The sequence below is a fragment of the Lethenteron reissneri genome, chromosome 69 (assembly GCF_015708825.2).
Source record: "Lethenteron reissneri isolate LAM-NWPU_2019-01 chromosome 69, ASM1570882v1, whole genome shotgun sequence".
Classification (NCBI taxonomy): domain Eukaryota; kingdom Metazoa; phylum Chordata; class Hyperoartia; order Petromyzontiformes; family Petromyzontidae; genus Lethenteron; species Lethenteron reissneri.
This window is the reverse complement of record NC_083847.1, coordinates 2426684-2440514: the sequence shown is the minus strand read 5'-3', so window position 1 is coordinate 2440514 and position 13831 is coordinate 2426684. Positions and strand designations below refer to the sequence as shown.

The 13831-nt window shown below is 47.2% G+C and overlaps 1 protein-coding gene across 4 annotated transcripts in view; it reads right to left on the bottom strand.

The window, feature by feature from the left end:
- Positions 1 to 13560, bottom strand: part of LOC133360723 (interferon-induced very large GTPase 1-like) — a 30996-nt gene extending 17436 nt beyond the window's left edge. For 3 of the 4 annotated variants that reach the window (XR_009757291.1, XR_009757293.1, XM_061579511.1), the window contains exon 1: positions 5597 to 5775. The gene's annotated coding sequence lies outside the window, so the exon portion shown is untranslated. Of the gene's footprint in view, positions 1 to 5596; positions 5776 to 13238 lie in introns of those variants that run through there. The other variant, XR_009757292.1, reaches the window with a different exon arrangement.
- Positions 13561 to 13831: the final 271 nt, after the last annotated feature.

The window sequence follows — 13831 nt, the reverse complement described above, 5'->3', positions numbered from 1 at the left end:
GAAAAACCGAGGCAACTTATTTTACTAAGCAGGATGTTGTGGTCTACTGTATCAAAAGCTTTGGACAAGTCAAGAAAAAGACAGGCGCAGTACTGCTTATTATCAAGGCTACTGTAAATGTTATTCAGAGAGTCTAATGTAGCAGATGTGGTGCTGTATTTTTTCGGAACCCAGATTGTTTTAGATGTAATAGATTGTTGGCGGACAGGAAACTGCTAATTTGGTAGTTAAATAAAAAAACAAATTCATCAACGGGGACAAAATTGAGATAGGTCGGTAGTTATTTGGATCATCTTTAGGGCCCCCTTTGTGAAGTGGATGAACATAGAAATGTTTCAATTCTAGAGGAACTGATGCTTCTTTGATAGACAGGTTGAAAATATGGGCTATAGGTTTGTATATTAGGTAACCAACAGTTAGTAGAGCAAAGACGGGAACACTATCTGCTCCGGTAGAGGAGGACCCTTTGAGGTAGGACAGTTGTTTCAGAACATTACTTTCGTGGATTGGCTGAAAAATAAAAAAATTGTTTAATGTTTGGATAGGGGTGTATGAATTTGCATGAGCAGGGGTGACTCCCAATACATTATCAAATAGGGTACCAGCTTCAGAAAAATGAAGGTTAAAATTGTCAACTATTTTTTGGAAATCTGAAAAATATTCCCCATTTCGGTTAAGCTCAACGGACAGATTATCTGTTTTGGATATCAATGTAAGTTGATATTAAAGTTGCTTATATCAAGCAGGCGTATGTGTGCTTCTGTCCTAACTCATGCATCATATTTCTCAACTGCAGAACTGTATCTGAATTCTGAGATCTGAGATAACTACCTTTAATTGATAAAGCGAGAAACAGTAAATGTTAAATCGAAAATAATTGATATTATCACGATTGATAATACATACCCCTAGACAACGTGAAAACCAATAACTTGTGATGAAGCGATAATTAATCTATTAATTGTTAAATCGAATTTCCGAATGATCTTGAATTCATGAAGTCAGAACAACTATTCTTTAAGCATAATTGTCATTGATCATAGGCATAGTAATTAATCATTGATTTTAATCGCAATAATACATTGCATTTCAAGGCCGTAGCCATGGAGTCAACATTGGGGGGGACCAAATCTTCGAGGGTGTCTGGGGGTCCCAACCCAGAAAAATATCTAAATTTGAAAACTAATCTCCTGCCTAAAATATTTTTAAAAGTCACTAACACATGGGATGGACTTTTCATCATTTACAATAATGTAAAATGTTCTTGCTGTGGGTTTTCACACCTGATGATGATTGCTTCTGTTGCAATCGAAATGTCGTGAGAATTTTATTGTTTTATTTTATTATTTTATTATTTCCCTTCTACGTGAGTTTACCAAAATAATCAAGAATATGTCTAATAGTGTATTGTATTTACATTGCTCTGTTTTTACTTTTTTACCATTTCTTGTTTCATTGTATCTAATGGCAGAGATTAGGGATTAATAAAGTACAACCATAACCACAATCATATAAACAGGAATCTATTTTATAGCAATATATTGGGGGGGACATTTTGAGCATATTTGAATATTGGGGTGTGTGTGTATGTCCCAATATGTGTCCCCCCCAATATATATATTATAATTACGGCCTTGTTGCATTTAATTACATTTGTAGTGAGTTCAACCGAGTCACAGACGTACTCTTGGAGGCAACATATTTATATAACACCAACACACGGGGTCATTGCCCCTTAACAGAATAACAACCTGTGGTGGTGACCACCAGGCTAACTACACTAAATACAACGTAACTGCTACTACGGACCGGACCACAGCTCGGGTCCAGGTCCACGTGTTGGAGACTCGGTAGAACGTAGACGAAGGTTTGTTCAGGATGAACAACCACGCCGGCCCCTCTGGGGGACCCGGCTGATATCCTCTGCGGCGTGGCTGGCTCCGCCCTTGGCCACGACCACCTTCCAAAATCCTTGAGCAACATCTGGACCCCGACCACGTGACCACCCCTAGCCCCCACTTGTGGCCCCTTTGTAGACTTAACTGGTCACGTGTCCTCTCGGGTCAACCAGAGTGCCATGGTCTTTAGTAACCTCATTCCTACGGCGGGCACTCCCACACCCTTTCCTGTAGGGGCCGGCACTGCACGCCAAGCGTGGTGTCATCCAGCGCATTCGATCAGCGCTCACCCAGCCCCTCTAGGGCCGGCATCACACGGTGACATCCCGCGATGTCACGACAAATTTAACATTAACACATTTAACATTATACACATGCATCACATTATATAATAATATTCCATAACGGTACTATTTATTTAACACAATATATACAATAGTGTGGCGAAACAGATTTGACCAGATCATTCCGCGGCTTAGGGGCCGTCCATAAATGACGTCACGCGATTTTTGACGATTTTTGACCCCCCCCCCCCCACATTCGTCACACGGCGTCCCAAAAAGTCAGACCCGCCGTCAAATATGACGTCACAAAGCTCTGCCCCCCCCTCCCCCCCAAAAAATAAAAAATGCTTCAAATCGCTTTAAGCTATTGTCATTGTAAGTGCGTATGTAATGTGCCGCTGCACTCTGATGTTATAGGAGAAAACATTTATCAAAAAGTCAATTTAATTAAGTAGAACGTGTTTTCTATATTATTTAAAGTTGCGACGTCACATTTCTTACCCCCCGCCCCTCGTCACACATCGTGACAAATGTCTGACCCCCTCCCCCCCTAGGTGCGTGACGTCATTATGGACGGCCCCTTACCCGATGTGGTACGTGCGCAAACCGGTAGTCAAAAAAGTGTGTCAAGGCCTCTGATTGGTGCAGGGAGGCCTCAGAGAGGACTGCTTCGGGTGAGAGAATTGAATTTGATTGGAGGACAAATTCAAAGGTAAAAGGTGTGGGGGGGGGGGTAGAACGAGGGTCGACTGTTGGGGCAACGGTATAACTGTTGGAGATGGAGGACGGCGATTGGCTGAGGGGAATGGGGTGAGCGAACCTTCCAGAAAGGGAGATCGAGGGAAATAAAATGGGGGGGGGGGGGGAGCTTGGAGAGAAGGCGAACTTAGATCGTCAAGAGTCGAAGCAAGAACGTCTGCATGCCGACGTCGCGGCAAATGAACCTTTAATATGGCAAGACCCCGGGGTCCCGAATAAGTTCTTTCGGTAAAGTCACGTCGAAGGGAAATAATAAAATGATAAAAATAAAACATAATAAAATAATTCTCACGACGTTTCGGCCACAACGCAAGCAGCCGTCCTCAGGTGAAGACCAGGTCTGTCGGGGAGACAGCGTCGTGGCCGTAACGTCGTGAGAATAATTTTATTATGTTTTATTTTTATCATTTTATTATTTCCCTTCTACGTTACTTTACCGAAAGAACCAAGAAGATGAATCCCTGCAGTCACGAAAGCTTTAACTCGAAACGTAATTAACTTATTTATTTTTGGCCGACTCCGTCCCACCGCGCACATAAACGCAGCGACCGACCAGAAATCAATCCTCTCGTCATTCACCGAGCACCTGCGGCGTTGCCAAAATTGCCGTAGTCATAAACAAAACTTTGAAACTCTGATTAGCGCATCGTGTGAGGAATAGATTGCCGTATTGTTCGCCTTCAACAGACATCAAATGATGTCGCAACGCAGTTCATGCGAGAGCCGGGGGTGTATGGGACCCCGGAGTCCGACCATAAGGTTCAAATGCAGCCAACAAGCAGACAATTGATCACGTAGGCTTTCGCGACCAATATCGTCAACAATAAGAGTTTTCTTGGGGCTAGATCATGTAAATATATAAATGGCTTGGCTCTCCAACACACCGGTGTGCTGTGCTAGTGACGAATTGGCATGTTCTGTGCCGGGTGGTGGCGGGTTTAACGAAGACGGAAGCTTGTGTTGCCTCCGAAACGTCGTGATTTTTATTTTATTTTACTTTTATTAATTTTAATGTTTTACCTACGTGACTTTACCGAAAAAACCTAAGAATATTTAACGACATATTTATATATCTACGCGATCTAACCCACAACACCTCTTGTCATAGAGTGGATCAAACGAGTCCAGCCCAGTTATGTCAAGACATGTACGTGCTGTTGCAGTACAGTGAAACATGATAAATAGGTTTTAGTTACATATTCGTCACAATGACAATAAATAATGCTATTTTCCATGTTTGCTATTAGAATGACATTTCTAGCCACGATTAAAATAAGTAGAGGATTGTGTCGTTTCATCAAAACCAGCTTCTTGACCGTCACGAGACGCACATACCTATGCACACAAACACAAATATCCCCCGTGTAGCCTGTTACAGACTGTTGGGGCAAGTGCTGTTAGCGAGCACCTATGAAGGCCGGCACGGCACACGAGGGGGTGGGTGTCAAGAACCACACCACGCCCGGCCGTCTTTGTCTCCCCAGTGGCGACGTTTACACATCGCACCAGTTTCTAATTTGAGGCTGAGTCGACCTAAGCGAGGCTCAGGACCAGTTCAGACAATGGTCACTGGTGTTGACCGTGAACAGGAATCGAACTGGGGTGGCCGGTATCGTAGCACAATGCACTAAGCGTTGCGTCACACACACACCTGTCTGGAGACACACACACACCTGTGTGGAGACACACACACACCTGCCTGGAGGCACACACACACCTGTGTAGAGGCACACACACACACCTGTCTGGAGACCTACAAACACACACACCTGCCTGGAGGCACACACACACCTGCCTGGAGACACACACACACCTGCCTGGAGACACACACACACCTGCCTGGAGACACACACACACCTGCCTGGAGGCACACACACACCTGTGTAGAGGCACACACACACACCTGTCTGGAGACCTACAAACAGACACACCTGTCTGGAAAAACACACACACACACCTGTGTGGAGACACACACACACACCTGTGTGGAGGCACACACACACCTGTGTGGAGACACACACACACACACCTGTCTGGAGACACACACCTGTGCAGAGACACACACACAGACCTGTGTGGAGACACACACACACACAAACCTGTGTGGAGACACACACACACACATCTGCCTGGAGGCACACACACACACCTGCCTGGAGGCACACACACCTGTATAGAGACACACACACCTGCCTGGAGACACACACACACATCTGTGTGGAGACACACACACCTGCCTGGAGGCACACACACACCTGTCTGGAGACACACACCTGTATAGAGATACACACACACACACCTGCCTGGAGACACACACACACATCTGCCTGGATGCAAACACACACACCTGTGTAGAGACACACACATCTGTCTGGAGACACACACCTGTATAGAGACACACATACACCTGTATAGAGACACACACACACAAACCTGTGTAGAGACACACACACACACCTGTGTGGAGACACACACACACCTGTCTGGAGACACACACACCTGTCTGGAGACACACACCTGTATAGACACACACACACACCTGTCTGGAGACACACACACACACACACCTGCCTGGAGATACACACACACCTGTGTAGAGGCACACACACACCTGTATAGAGACACACACACCTGTCTGGAGGCACCTGCACTCACCTTTGCACGTCGTCTAACTCACTCGTCCATCCGGTGCACGTTGCCTCAGGTGCGACGCACTGCGCACGCTTTCCCAGGCCCTCAGTCCCAGTGACTTTAAAAACAAACAGGTGTCCTGAACAGCACGGGGTCGATGAAGGCGAAACAAATAATGCCTGAGTCACGCACTGCGGCTGCTGTCAACGTCTGCACGAAATGTTCACCAGGGCATCATCGCCTTTATAGTGGGGACAGTTAAAAATCGCATCCTCTTCAACTCCACTCCCACAAAGTGCACTGTGGCCCTGCCTCCAAGGCTATCCTCACCTTACCCCACCCTCGCACAGTCTGAAGTTAGCTTCTCGGCTAATCACCAAATTATTGATGTTATTATCTTTAATTGCCAGCTACGAGAAGACACACGACACATGTATATACATATAGAAGAACAGCCTCGTATGGATCACTGTTTGTCGTCCCCTTGTATCAGGCACTCTGAGGACACCTGGAATTGTGAATTCTTTTGGGAGAGACGCGGGTGGGATGGGTCAGCTGTAGGGCACACGCAGGATTACTCGGTCGTATTCACGTTACGTGACTGGGGAAGTCTGATGTGATTTCGAAGTGGAGTAAATTCGACTTCAAAGTGACTCTCACAAGCACCTCCATTATATATTTGAACAAATGCAAGGCACTCAGTTTACGTAACAAACTGCGTCTGAATGTCGCTTTGATGTTTCTCATTACTTTATAATGACAGGGCCAGTAACCCAAAGGGCCTAGAAATGTTAGCTTTCAATAAATTGGTGCACCCCTTGGGGGAAACGCGCGCCGTCCTCGCCCAAACGACGCGAGAAGTGGACGAGGGCTACCTGCTCATGGATGGGGCAGGCTAAAGAAGTTAGTCCGACTACGGCTGGGAACACTCAACATCGGAACATTGACAGGGAGAAGTCGAGAATTGTCAGCTGCCCTAAAGGCCCGTCGTATCGACATCGTATGCATCCAAGAAACGAAGTGGAGTGGAGCAAAGGCCAGGGAGATTGGAGAAGGATACAAACTGTTCTACAACGGTGAAAGAAACACCAAGAACGGTGTTGGAATTGCAGTCAGCCAAAATCTACGAGACAACGTCGTAGCCGTCCACCGTGTTTCCGACCGCCTCATGTCCATCGAAATCGACTCAAACGACCTACGCCTCCGGGTGGTATCTTGTTATGCGCCGCAGCCTGGCTGCCCAGCAGATACCAAGGAGGAATTTTGGGAACAATTTGATGGACACATGCAATCGATATATGGAGAAGAGCAGTTAGTAATTGGTGGAGACCTAAATGGACACGTTGGAAGCGCCCGGGATGGATACCCTCGAAACCATGGTGGCCAAGGATATGGTACCCGGAACGATGAGGGAAACCGAGCCCTGGACTTTGCGGAAGCCCATGATCTTGTCCTCACCAACACCTTCTTCAAGAAGAGACCGTCCCATCTCATTACGTACGCCAGTGGTGGGAGATCAACTCAAATTGATTACTGGCTTGTCAAGCGGGATAAGCTGAAAACGGTGACAAACACTAAAGTCATACCATCGGACAACATCGCCCCACAACATCGCATCCTGGTCATGGACATAAAAATGGACATTGGCCAGCGACATCGCCCACCAACAACTGGACAGCAGCGAATTAAGTGGTGGCGGATGAAGGAATGCAAGGATCAGCTGAGAGTTGCCTTTAATCAGATTGACGTGAACACCAACCGACCGGCGAATGCGATTTGGGAAGATCTCGCCGGCCAACTGTGCACAGCAGCAACGGAAGCACTGGGGCTAACTAAGCCGGGAAAACACTTCATTGACAAGCAAATATGGTGGTGGAACGAAGAAGTTCAGCTAGCAGTGAAAGAGAAGAAGCTAGCTTTCAAGAAGTGGCGCCAAACGCTCGCAGATCTGGATTACCAACATTACAGAAACTGCAAATCGGCAGCGAAGCGAGTAGTTGCAGCGGTGAAATTAGCTCAATACGACCAACTGTATGTCGAACTGGACACCCCAGAAGGTGCCAATAAGATCTATCGACTGGCAGAGGCGCGCCATCGTTCGACTCAGGATATTGGTCAGGTCAAATGCATAAAGGATGAGAATCACAGCGCTCTCAGAGACCCGCCCGCCATCCTTCAACGCTGGAGCGACTACTTCTCTGGAATCTGCAACCAGGAATTTCCCCACCCACCTATTATTAGTGCTGAACACGTCCTCGGTCCGGTTTCACCTATCACCATCACCGAAGTGGAACAAGCTATCAAGAGAATTAAGAATGGGAAAGCGACTGGCCCGGACGATATCCCTGCTGAGGCCTGGAAGATCCTTGGCAGGCAGGGTGCTGCCCTCCTTACCCAGCTCTTCAGCACCATCACGAGCACCAGTGAGGTCCCAGAAGCCTGGTCGACCAGCACGACGGTTCCAATTTGGAAGGGTAAAGGGGACGTGGCAGAATGCTCGAATTACAGGCCAATCAGGCTCCTGTGTCATGCGATGAAGATCTTTGAGCGAGTTTTGGACACGAGGATTAGAAACATCATCACCCTATCACCCAACCAATGCGGCTTCGTCAAAGGATGTGGCACTACGGACGCCATATTCGCGGCGAGGCTCCTGCTGGAGAGGCACAGAGAGAAGAACAAAGCTGTGCACGTGTCGTTCCTCGACCTTGAAAAGGCATTTGACAGGGTCCCCCACGACCTCATCTGGCACTCGCTTCGATCCCATGGAGTCCCTGAAACCTACGTGCATTGGGTGCAACTCCTATACAAGAACGTCACCAGTGCAGTCAGGTGTGCAGTGGGCATATCACCGCCATTTCCCATCAGCGTTGGAGTGCACCAAGGATCGGCCCTGTCACCACTCCTGTTTATCCTGTGCATGGACACGATCACTGCCAACCTGCACACGCCCCTCCCATGGTCAATTCTCTACGCGGATGACGTCCTCCTCTCAGATGAAGAGAGAGGAGAAGTGGAAAGACAAACGCGCCTGTGGAAGGAACGTTTGGACGAAAACGGGATGAGGTTCAACATCAAAAAGACGGAGTATATGGAGTGTGGCCCCCAAACCGACGGCACCATCAGTATTGACGGAGAAGATCTGAAGAAAGTGACGGACTTTAAGTACCTGGGCTCCACCATCAGCTCAGATGGTAGCATCACGACTGATGTGAGGTCACGAGTCAATGCGGCGTGGATGAAATGGAGGCAAGTCACCGGAGTCCTCTGTGATCGGAAAATGCCGGATAGGCTGAAGGGAAAAATATACAAGACCATCGTCCGACCGGTGGCACTCTATGGATCCGAGTGCTGGCCAGCCACAACTGTACACGAACAAGCTCTCCACACCATGGAGATGAGGATGCTCAGATGGAGCCTCGGGCTCACTCGATGGGATTGTGTCAGGAACGAAGACGTTCGGAAGCGACTTGGTGTGGCCCCCATTGCGGACAAGATGCTTGAGGCAAGGCTTCGGTGGTACGGCCATGTGATGCGAAGTGAAGAGTCATCAGTGGCCAAGACTGCCGTGCGTATTGAGCCAGAGGGCCGCCGTCCACGCGGACGTCCGAAGAAGCGATGGATGGACCGAATAAAGGAAGACATGAAGACGGTCAACGCATCCCCTGAAGATGCCCTGGACCGAGCCAAATGGAGAAGACAATGCCGAAAAGCGGACCCTGCGCCACAGCGGGAACAACGCTAGGAAGAAGAAGGTGCTTACGTCCGTGGGTGGAATTCCTTTCCAGCTCACACCCCGCCTGCTTGCCCATCGCCACATATATCGACTTGTTGAAACAGCTCTCTCACTGGTTCAGCAGTTCCACTGCTGGATGATATTTTTTCCGCCTGAGGACGATCGCTTGTGTTGCGATCGGAACGTCGTGATTTATTTTATTTTATACTTACGTGACTTTACCGAAAGAACCAAAGAGTATGGATTCCTGCAGTCACGAAAGCTTCAAATCAAGATTGGTGTTACTTATTTTATGGACCTCAGAGAGATGATAGGTCGAGTCAAGACCTTATCCAGATTTGAAATCAAAAGTTCTCACAGTCGGGCACTTTGATCACAGCAACACTCATTACCATCCTATAAATATAGGATTGTATCATTTCATTATAACTAGCTCCTGACTTTCATGAGAAGCACATACTTGTGCACACAAATACAAAAGATCCCCGTAGAGTCTCAAGAGACTTTTGGGGCAAGTGCTGTTAGCGAGCACCTATGAAGGACGGCACGGCACACGAGGGGTGGGTAGCCAGAACCACGCCCGATCGCCTTTGTCTCACCAGTGGCGACGTTTACACATCACACAGTTGGCTACCTACGGTGCGAAATAAGTCCAACATACATACATACATTACCATAAATATTCTAGATTTGAAGTTTTCGTGACTGCAAGGATCCATACTCTTTGGTTCTTTCGGTAAAGTCACGTAGGTGAAAAATATCTGACTTGTGCTCGCGGATACGGTCAGATATATGACGTTTCGTTTCCCCAATGTAACAATCACCACAGATGCAACTTCGTTTGTAGACTCCAGGGTATTGCAAGTGAGGAATGACATCCTTCACAGATGGGATTAGATCACGGATTTTACGTACTGTACTGAATCGGACCTGGATCTTGTGTTTGTTTAAGATTTTGGCAATCTTTTTGGTAACCCCTGTTTTGTCTTTACCGAAAGAACCAAAGAGTATGGATCCTTGCAGTCACGAAAACTTCAAATCTAGAATGAACCGCCTCTACGGGGAGGGCTTCCACATTTCTGTGAGAGCTTTTAACAGACAACGAGACAAGAAATCAGCAGTACTTAATTCAGCTCACCTAGTCTCTCTAATCAAGGGCATTTCACTGTCCCCAGATGATCTTCTCGTCAGCTTTGATGTGGTTTCTCTGTTCACCAAGGTTCCAGTGCCTGACACCATAGCAATAATTGAAGATTTAGTCCAACATGGACTGAACCCTGATGTTCCTACTTTTGTTAGGCACTGCCTTACTAACACTTACTTCACCTGGAATGGTACTTTCTACAAACAAAATGAAGGTACCCCCATGGGTTCCCCCTTATCACCAGTGATAGCGAATGTTTTCATGGAGAAATTTGAAACAGATGCCATCCAGACATCCACCCTACGTCCTTCCTTGTGGAAGAGATATGTGGATGACACTTTCGTAATTTGGCCACATGGCCTGCCAGCACTGAACCAATTCCACAATCACATAAATTCCATACACCAATCCATCAAATTCACCATGGAAATGGAGAGGGATGGAAAGCTATCATTCCTGGAGGTCTTGTTTGAGAAGAAACCTGACGGCTCTTTGGGACACTCTGTCTACAGGAAAGCTACCCACACAGATTCCTATCTGAAACCTGAATCCCACCAACCATCCAGCACAGAATAATTCCCTCATCAAAACACTACACCGTAGGACCCACTGTATTTCTGACCAACACCACCTAGCCAGTGAACTGGAACACGTACACCAGGCCCTTAAGATGAATGGATACTCGGACTGTATTATCCGCAAAGCTGTTTCTCCAACCATGGAGAAACAACCACCAAAATCTTAAACAAACACAAGATCCAGGTCCGATTCAGTACACATACGTAAAATCCGTGATCTAATCCCATCTGTGAAGAATGTCATTCCTGACTTGCAATACCCTGGAGTCTACAAACTAAGTTGCATCTGTGGTGATTGTTACATTGGGGAAACGAAACGTCATATCTCTGACCGTATCCGCGAGCACAAGTCAGATATTTTTTACCTACGTGACTTTACCGAAAGAACCAACGAGTGTTACCATAAACAACCATCATCAATGAACTGCTGGATGAAGGCGTCCTCATGCAGTTGCCATCTCGCGGGGTCCTGCAATGCAAGCGTTGCAACAAGCAATCTCGCGCCTGCACATGAGCCAATTTCATTAATTCAGCTATATCAAGCGCAATACCTCGCTGGTCTTGTCAAGAAGTATATACCATCACGCGGACTCTGGTCACCATCGGACAAAGACGTTGCTTTTGTGCAGCCGTCTGGACTGCTCTTCATTCCGATATGAGGAAGCCACTGGGAGCTATGCACTTTTAAACCGTCTATTTTGACAAACTCATTTCTTTAGAAATGAGTTTGTTTCGTTTATTGTCCATCCCCCGCACCTCCTATTAGCGCGGTTGGCTATGTATGGTGTGAAAGAAGTTCAACCTACATACAGAGACTCACGCAGAGACCCATAGGCACACACAGACCCATAGACTCACACAGAGACCCATAGACTCACACAGAGACCCATAGACTCACACAGACCCATAGACTCACACAGAGACCCATAGACAAACGCAGAGACTCATAGATTCACACAAAGACCCATAGATTCACACAGAGACCCATAGACTCACACAGAGACCCCAGACTCACACAGAGACCCATATACTCACACAGAGACCCATAGACTCCCATAAAGACCCATAGACTCACACAGAGACCCATAGGCTCCCACAGATACCCATAGACTCACACAGAGACCCATAGACTCACACAGAGACCCATAGACTCACACAGAGACCCATAGACACACAGAGAACCATAGACACAAACAGACCCATAGACACACACAGACCCATAGACTCACACAGAGACTCATAGACTCACATTGAGACCCATAGACTCGCACAGAAACCCACAGACTCACACAGAGACCCACAGACTCACACAAAGACCCATAGACTCACACAGAGACCCATAGACTCACACAAAGACCCACAGACTCACACAGAGACCCATAGTTTATTGTCATTTCTCCGTGCCTCTGATTAGCGTGGTTGGCTACGTATGGTGTGAAAGAAGTTCAACACACATACACAGACTCATACCGATACCTCTATTCTCACAGACCCATAGTGTGTTGACTTTCCTCACACCTCCGATTAGCGCAGTTGGCCATGCACGGTACGAAAGAAGTTCAACACACACATGTGGTGGACGTCCTCTTGGACGGGTCGTTAACCTTGGCAGACACCTTTTATCGTCAGCACTGATGCCGGACTGTTGGTCTGAAGAGAAACATTTCAAGATATTGCCCTTGTCGGTGCTATGTAAGGTGAGCCACAGCTTTAGCGGTTCCAGTTTCAGTTACGTGGACAACAACGGAAAAAGGGGCCGTCCATAAATGGCGTCACGCGATTTTGGACGATTATTTACCCCCCCCCCCCTTCGTCACACGGCGTCACAAAAAGTCAGACCCCCCCCTCAAATATGACGTCACAAAGCTCTGCCCCCTCCCCAAAAAGAAAACATGCTTCAAATCGCTTTAAACTATTGTCATCGTAGTGCGTATTTAATGTGGCGCTGCACTCTGATGTTGTAGGAGAATTTTTTTTAAAAAAGTCTATTTAATTAAGTAGAACGTGTTGTCTATATTTATTTAAAGTTGCGCATTTTGATGTGACGTCACATTTTTCCAACCCCCCCCCCCTCGTGACACATCGTCACAAATGTCTGACCCCCCCTAGGTGCGTGACGTCATTTATGGACGGCCCCAAATGTGTGATACCCAGTCAACACGAGTGGGTTATCAAATGGGAAAGACCCGAGACCAGATGGTGCAATACCGTCAAGGCAGATCTTTTATAGAAGTATCATCTTCTAAAGACGTTTGAGGCCACGTGTCCACTGTGCAGCAGCTGCGGAATCTGTTGGAGGGTCGAACGCGCTGTGGAGGCGGCGTGGCATCAGCGGCTCTTGGCCACGGTGCCGTGTTGATCTTGGTCAGCTCAGTGACGAGTTCGTATCGTTGCTTTACAATGATAAGGTCCGGTACCGTGTAGCCCGTGCTATTCTAAAACAAGTTCTACCATTTCGGAACCAATCCGACTGATCCGTTTCATCTTAATAATGTCACAGTGCGTCCCATCACAGCCGCAGTGATGGATAACAAAGTCGCCCGCAGTTTGTTTCCGCACAACGTACCACCTTTTGAGTGAGCAAAGACGTAATACGTAGCACAGCACGACTTCCTTAAGCGGGTGCGTGGACCAAAACTGCTCCATCTTCATTCCACGCGTTGATACGCAGTACTGTATACCCATGGGGTGGTGGGTTAAAGGGCACCGAGTGTAGAAGAACAGATACATTCTTTGAACCTTCTCGTTCTTTGAAAACCGTGTCCTATTTATAACGTTGGTATGAATGACGCATCTGTCAA